The sequence below is a fragment of the Macrosteles quadrilineatus genome, unplaced genomic scaffold, assembly GCF_028750875.1.
Source record: "Macrosteles quadrilineatus isolate MER2022 unplaced genomic scaffold, UCM_ALF_1.0 Scaffold_1__1_contigs__length_201487025, whole genome shotgun sequence".
Taxonomy (NCBI): domain Eukaryota; kingdom Metazoa; phylum Arthropoda; class Insecta; order Hemiptera; family Cicadellidae; genus Macrosteles; species Macrosteles quadrilineatus.
The window spans coordinates 97,563,011-97,570,509 of record NW_026542594.1 but is presented as its reverse complement, the minus strand read 5'-3'; positions in this window follow the sequence as shown (position 1 = coordinate 97,570,509).

Here is a 7,499-nt window from a genome sequence, read left to right as displayed (position 1 = left end):
GGGTTTTTTTATTTCACGATTCTGAATCAACCACTTGACCGATTTTCATGATTTTTGTGTTGAAAGAAAGATAATTTTGAGAACTAGGGAATGTCGAAGCCATAATTTTAATTTAGGGTTTCAGTTTTTTAGAAATTAAGTTTCAATTTTTAAAAAGTCTAGCAGCCGACGCAATTCAAAGTATTTTCAGTGCTGGTTAAACTAACAGCTGGTTATAAACTGTCATTGAAATGTTTATGTTACAAGTTGTTTGTATACAAAAATATTGTTCTTTGGTGTTGGCCTGCATACTATTTCACTTTAAAATTTAGTTTTTTTTCTACCGTGAAGGATCTGCTTTATCAGAAAATGTGTTATTTTGATCTATAGGCCTACATCTCAAACAGTTTAATCAAGTTTTGTCGTAAATGCAAACTGTGTAATTAAGTTACTTAGTTTATGCCATGGAAATTTCATCGCATATTTGGGAAATCTTTTTTTCAGAAATTTTTTGCTAATCGTTTAAGATATAAGTGGTTTACGTGTTGATACTTCTTTTTCTGTATGTCCGAATGTATGTGAGTCATACTATGATTTTGGTTAGTAATGAAAGCGTCAAGTGGTGTAGTAGGTCTCTATAAAACTGTCCAATGAGCTGCAAGGTGCAGTAGGAACCAAAGTCGACTCATACCATACCATAACTCTCCCCGTAGTATTGAAAAGTGCAAACAAAATATACAGACCAGATTAGGATAACGGAGGTCGAGATAGAAACAAACAGAGAGCTAAGAGAAGTGTGTAAACACCCAGATATAGGGGTGCTTTCCAGAAGTAAAAGGCTTGGATGGGCAGGCTATGCGTGGTGGATAGGAGATAAATCAACTTTTACAAGTATATTCCATAGTACCACAAGATAAAAGACCACTTGGAAGACCAAGAATTAAGTGGAAAGACCAAGTTATGAAATACATCCTCAGACCGGGATCTAAATTAGAAGAGACAGGGGATGGAAGAGAATGGGTGGCCAGAATCCTCATAAGGTGTCAGTCTGTGGTCACGGAGGTAAAAGTGCGGTAAGTACATATATAAGTGGTAGATGCAATTGTAGCAACTCTACTCAATACCAGTGTGTGTGTATCGGTCTCCAATCTCACTTCAAGTCTTTTCAAATCGACGCAACTGCTATTTTATGGTAAAGTTATCGAATTTAAAATGCATATCGCTATATTTCAGGTCTATAATCGGATGGAAGAAATAGGTTGTCACGTGACATTTGTTAATAAGGTCAACAGTTAAAAGTAACAATTAATTGTTAATTAGGTTGTTTTGGGGGCAGTTAGCCCCCATTAAAACTGCCAGAATTTGTCACTGTGCGTGTAAACTAGATGTTCTGAACTATTCCTTTTTAATTGACTACTCGATTCCCGTACGTAGGACGGGCCGACAGCTCGTATTAATTAATTATAAATGGTTGAATCTTAAAAACCTACCTGGTCATCATCCCAAATTTTAAGTTTTCTTTTTTTTCACCTTCAGTAGAAATTTTAGTTAATATCTCCGTTATTGACGTACAATATTTACAGTGTGTCCACGGACCGGGAAGATCGGGAATAATACGGATTTTCTTTATCTCGGGAAATATACGTGAATCTTCTCCGAGATACGGAAACTGTTTTTTTACACTATTGCGTAACGCGAAGGAGGAACTATTACATGTGGCAACGATATTATTCTATCTGATAAGAATAACCACGAAACTATACTCGATAGATAAAAGATGTTTATAATAATTTTAATTTTACAAACAAACCATTACAGGAATTCTATTTTGGGACGGATGAAAGATAAGGAAGCAACAAAAAATGGTCACGAGTGCAAATACGGGGGGGGGGGGGTACACCATGACAAACGCCAGAAACGATTATTGGTTTACTTTTCAGATTCCTTATCAAATCTCTCTCTCTCTTTCTCTCCCTCCCTCTCTCTCACTCCCCCCCCCTCTCTCTCTAACGATGTACAGTTTGTGGACTTTACTATTTAAGTTTCCCTGCAATTATATCAGTTCAATCCTATACCTATCCTTATGGTTTCCTTTCTATTGTTTTTTTTTTTTTAATAAATAGTAAAGCTGGCTAAACTATTTTTTTATTTTGTTTTCTTGAAACCAAACACTCTTTACCATCCGGTATTTTGCAGAGTAAAATGTTTAACACTGTGTTTATAAAAATTGAACGGCCTCACAATTTCGTGTTTTATTTTTTTTTAAGTAATAGTAACTTGGATATTTATATACAGTATACCAATAAGTGCTGCAAGCTGTAATGAATGCGTCTGTTTAATATCAAAATAAGTTATGAATTAATTTTTGATAATACATCGGTCATTGAATACCAACTATAATGTGATGGGGTTTTCTATTTGTAGCTTAAACTTGCAAATACATTAGAACCTCGCTCAACTGGGATCGGATCAACATGATGCCTATATATTATATAACCTCAGAAATCACAAGAAAATGTTTTATGAATTGTGTTTTTCAGTCTAATATTTCGATATGAACTATATATCTATTTACGGCAATTTTTATCTGCAGTAGGTTCCCCATTATTGAAACATTACAGTTCATTTGACAAAAATAAGATGGAAGCAAAACGGAGAAATATCGATCAGTAGCTTCAAGGTCAAGCTATACGCTCGCACCTACAGACTGACAATCTTGCACTGACACTGACATACTGACAATCGTCTGCTCCTGTCTGCTGTCACAACACTACTACAACATTTTGTGGTTGGGTCGTTTAGTAACCATGACAACTTGTGGATGGAGAGAAACCAAAGAAAGAATAGAACAAAGATAAATGATAAGAGGGGTTTTACATCATTGTTATCTTTATCTTATTTTTATCACTGTTGTTATTACCAGAAAGACTTAAGTACAGTACTATGATTTTATAGTGTTTTATGAGTTATTTGATATTTTTATCCCCATACTTCTGTTCTGAAACATCATATGTAGTAGTAGCCTAGGATGACTACGGTATCAGTATATATTTCTAGTCTATATTTTCTTTTGTTTTGTTCTTTACGTGTGTACACCGTAAATTTCTTAACTTTGCAGGCCTATATGTTCCGTGGAGTATTGGCATCAGCATTTCCGAACCAATAGATACTGTGGTATCTCAATGACATTGTATCCGAATTCTGGGTGAGTTCCCTGATGCATCCCATCCTCAAGACGCTTTTTTAGGAAAGCCACGAATGGTTGTTTGGATAGCAGATATTGAAATAAACTGTATCAGCATTCTGACTCATACTTTCTCCCATAAGTTTGTCAACAACCTTTATCATGGGGTAAGCGATGAGAGTAAATACCCATGTAGCACAGATGGTTGGGCCAACGTTGGCCAACTGTGGGACAGTTGGTCGATGGTTGGTTGGAGCTTCCACAACCAACCAACCGTTGTCCAACTGTATATCTCGTAGTTGGGCCAACCAATATTTACAACTGTGGACCAACATTGGTTCATTGTTAATGAAATACATTAATATGCATTGCTGGGTATCATACATCAAGCCAACCGTTGTCCAACCGTTTTTCACTCCGTTGGACCAACAAAAGATACTTTTGTTGGACCAACAATGGTCCATAGTTGAGTTTACACGACTTTCATTCTCTGGGTCTAGCTTTCACAACATAATTATAATAAAATATCTGGTTTTACAATACCTTTATCAGTTCCAAAAGTTTCCAAAAGTTTTTGGAACTGATAAAGGTATTGTAAAACCAGATATTTTATATATTACAGTTCCGGCGCTACAACAATGAATTTTAATAATTTGAATAATGCAAATATTTTTTAAATTAATATTCTTTAACTTATTTGCAACAATTTAAGGGGAAAGAGTAATTAATCATATAACAGGCAATTATAATAGCATTAACAATCTAACGGTAATTAATTAATCATTCAAATACCAGTATCCTCTCTAACTCCAAAAAAAAAAACTACTTATGATGCCTTAACAGATTAACAGAATCATATTATACTGTGAAGTATCAAAAATGTTTGAAGTATTGCGACCATTGCAACTGTCGGCTACTCTTTCACCACTTGAAAACTCTCTATATCAGCAATCACAGATAGCTCAGTGGTAAAGTAAGAGGCTCATAAGTCGAAGGACCCGGGTTCGAGACCCGTCTGGGCCAAAAAAATTTTGTTCTAGTTTTTTTTTCAAAATTTGTTTTTATGAACTATTTAATCAATTTACTCAACTAATAATTATGCTTTTCGTACTAAATCTTTATTATTTTGTGTGAAATAAAACGGTTGGACAATGGTTGGCTGGAAAACAGTTTAAAGAGGTGACATTTCTACCGTTGGCCAACTGTGTGGCTCCACAATTTACCAACGTTGGCCCAACCATCTGTGCTACATGGGTATGATATTTTATAGTTAAAAATCACAAAAGTCGCAATAACTTTTGAACCAGAATTTTTACAATGGGGTGTTGTACTATTTTTTTAGAATTATAAGAACCATAACATATTAATTTTGATCAAAACCAGCTTTTCTCCAAAAATCAGATTTTTTGTTATTTAATGTTTTTTTTTTATGGGAAATAACATAAGTTACAATAACTTTTGAACAGTAATTTTGATGGAAATGGGATTTGTACCATTTTGTTCAGAATTTAAAGGACTACAGTATAGCATATACAACATTTTTATGAAAATCGTTCGGTCCATTTTCGAGAAAATCTGATTTTCCGTTATTTCATGGGGTTTTATGGGAAATCCCCATAAAAAACAACATAAAAAAATGAAAAACAACGTTGATGGGCGTTAAGGATGAAGTGGGGGATGATCTATTCATAGCGTTATACAGGGTGTCCCATAAGTAAAGTGCCAAACTCTGGGAATAGGTTCTATGGGTCAAAATAAAGAGAAAATCAAGAATAAAGTTTTTTTCAAAAACGCTTCGTTTACCAGATATCCGCCATTTTGTATTTTTTACTAAATAATTTATATCTTCTGATTTTTTCAACCGATCCTTATAAAACTCGGTAAGTATGTTTAGATAAAAGAGACATACTGTAGAAAAAAAATTCAACTTGGTCCAATTTAAAATTTCAAAATGGCGGCCATTTTGAACATTTAATCTAAAATTACGGGAAAACGGTAAAAAATACAAAAATGTACTAAGAACACTTTTTTTTATAAAATTTTATTTCCAATCTATCAACACCAAAAACATGAAAATCGAACAAAAAATAACCGAGATACATTAAAATGTGTGTTAAGAGGCAGCAAAAAATCCATTTGTTGTAAATAGCCCCAATCAGCTGAACAGCTGATTGAAAAACATGTGTTTGTTGAGTTGCATTGTTGCATTGTTGTTATTATTGTTCTGTTTACTTTAAACATCATCATTGTGATCAGGTTAGGTTGATATTTTCTAAGTTTATTTAAATGCCGAACCATAGCTATTCTAATGTCGAGCTAGCTGATATTCATTTTTTTTACGGCTTAGGTAATGGGAATTCGCGTGAGGCATGCCGCCTTTACGCAGAAACGTTCCCCAACCGACGAATTCCGTGTAGGAAAGTGTTTGTAAATGTTCACAGGAATTTGAGGGAACGAGGAACACTAAAATTCACTGAGAAGACCGGACGGGCTGTTTCTGTAGATACATTAAATAATCAAGAAAGAGTTTTGACGGCCGTGGAAGAAGACCCAAGTACTAGTGTTAGAAGAATATCGCTTGAACATGGTATTTCAAAAAGTTCTGTGTGGCGGATTCTACATAATCAGCAGTTGTATCCTTACCATATCCAAAGGGTGCAATGCCTAACCGATAGGGACTTTCCACCCCGTATTAACTTATGTCAATGGTTCTTGCAACAGATCGCATTACTTCCTCTGTTTCTCTCCAACATTTTATTTACCGATGAGGCTGGGTTCTCGAGAGAAGGAATTTTTAATTTTCATAATAATCACTTCTGGGCCGATGAAAATCCCCATGAGATATCACAAAGAAGGCATCAAGTGCGCTTTTCTCTCAATGTTTGGATAGGCATTGTTGGGGACTATCTTATAGGGCCATGGTTTTTACCCAACCGACTTAATGGTGTGTCTTACTTAAACTTTTTAACACAAGATCTTCCCGGATTGCTAGAAAACTTACCCCTTCATTTGAGAAACAATATGTGGTTTATGCAAGACGGTGCGCCACCACACTTTTCATTGGATGTAAGGCGACATTTAAATCAAGTGTTTGGAAATAAATGGATAGGGCGTGGGGGGCCCATCCCATGGCCTGCCAGGTCTCCTGACCTTAATCCCCTGGACTTTTTTGTATGGGGCTATTTAAAATCTTTGGTTTACCATACCCCTGTTGACAGTATTGAGGACTTAAGGGAACGAATTGTAGCAGGTTGTGAAGTGATAAGACAAAAGCCTGGGGTATTTGAAAGAGTGAGGGAGTCGATGAGAAAGAGGATGGTTTGTGTCGTAGAAATGAATGGAGGACACATGGAACATTTGTTGTAGTTGATAACTTTCAAAAAAGCTATCATTTGTTAAGATTTGATTTTGTATTTAATTAGTTTCCTCATTTTTTATGTTGTCACTCAATAAATGGTTTCAATGTATCTCGGTTATTGTTTTGTTAATTTTAGATTACAAGTTTAAAATGGCCACCATTTTCAGATTTTAAATTGGACCAAGTTTAATTTTTTTCTACAGTAGGTCTCTTTTATCGAGTTTTATACAGGTCGGTTGAAAAAATATGAATTATACCAATTACAATTATTTTCTAAAAACAGCTGATCTGGTGATTGGGGCTATTTACAACAAATGGATTTTTTGCTGCCTCTTAACACACATTTTAATGTATCTCGGTTATTTTTTGTTCGATTTTCATGTTTTTGGTGTTGATAGATTGGAAATAAAATTTTATAAAAAAAAGTGTTCTTAGTACAATTTTGTATTTTTTACCGTTTTCCCGTAATTTTAGATTAAATGTTCAAAATGGCCGCCATTTTGAAATTTTAAATTGGACCAAGTTGAATTTTTTTTCTACAGTAGGTCTCTTTTATCTAAACATACTTACCGAGTTTTATAAGGATCGGTTGAAAAAATCAGAAGATATAAATTATTTAGTAAAAAATACAAAATGGCGGATATCTGGTAAACGAAGCGTTTTTGAAAAAAACTTTATTCTTGATTTTCTCTTTATTTTGACCCATAGAACCTATTCCCAGAGTTTGGCACTTTACTTATGGGACACCCTGTATAGAACGTTACACAAACGCAGACACAAACGTAGCGTTCCTTCGTGATTAAAATGCAGTCCATGTCATGTCGGGTATAATGATTACTCTGAAAGTATTCAATACATACAAAGGACGTATTTTTGTGTTGACCAGAAAGAATTTTTAGAAGGAGATTGCGGACTCTAGAGATTTTTGTATTTAGGGATGGGATGATCGTACCTTTAACAGAACTCCAACCAGGACAA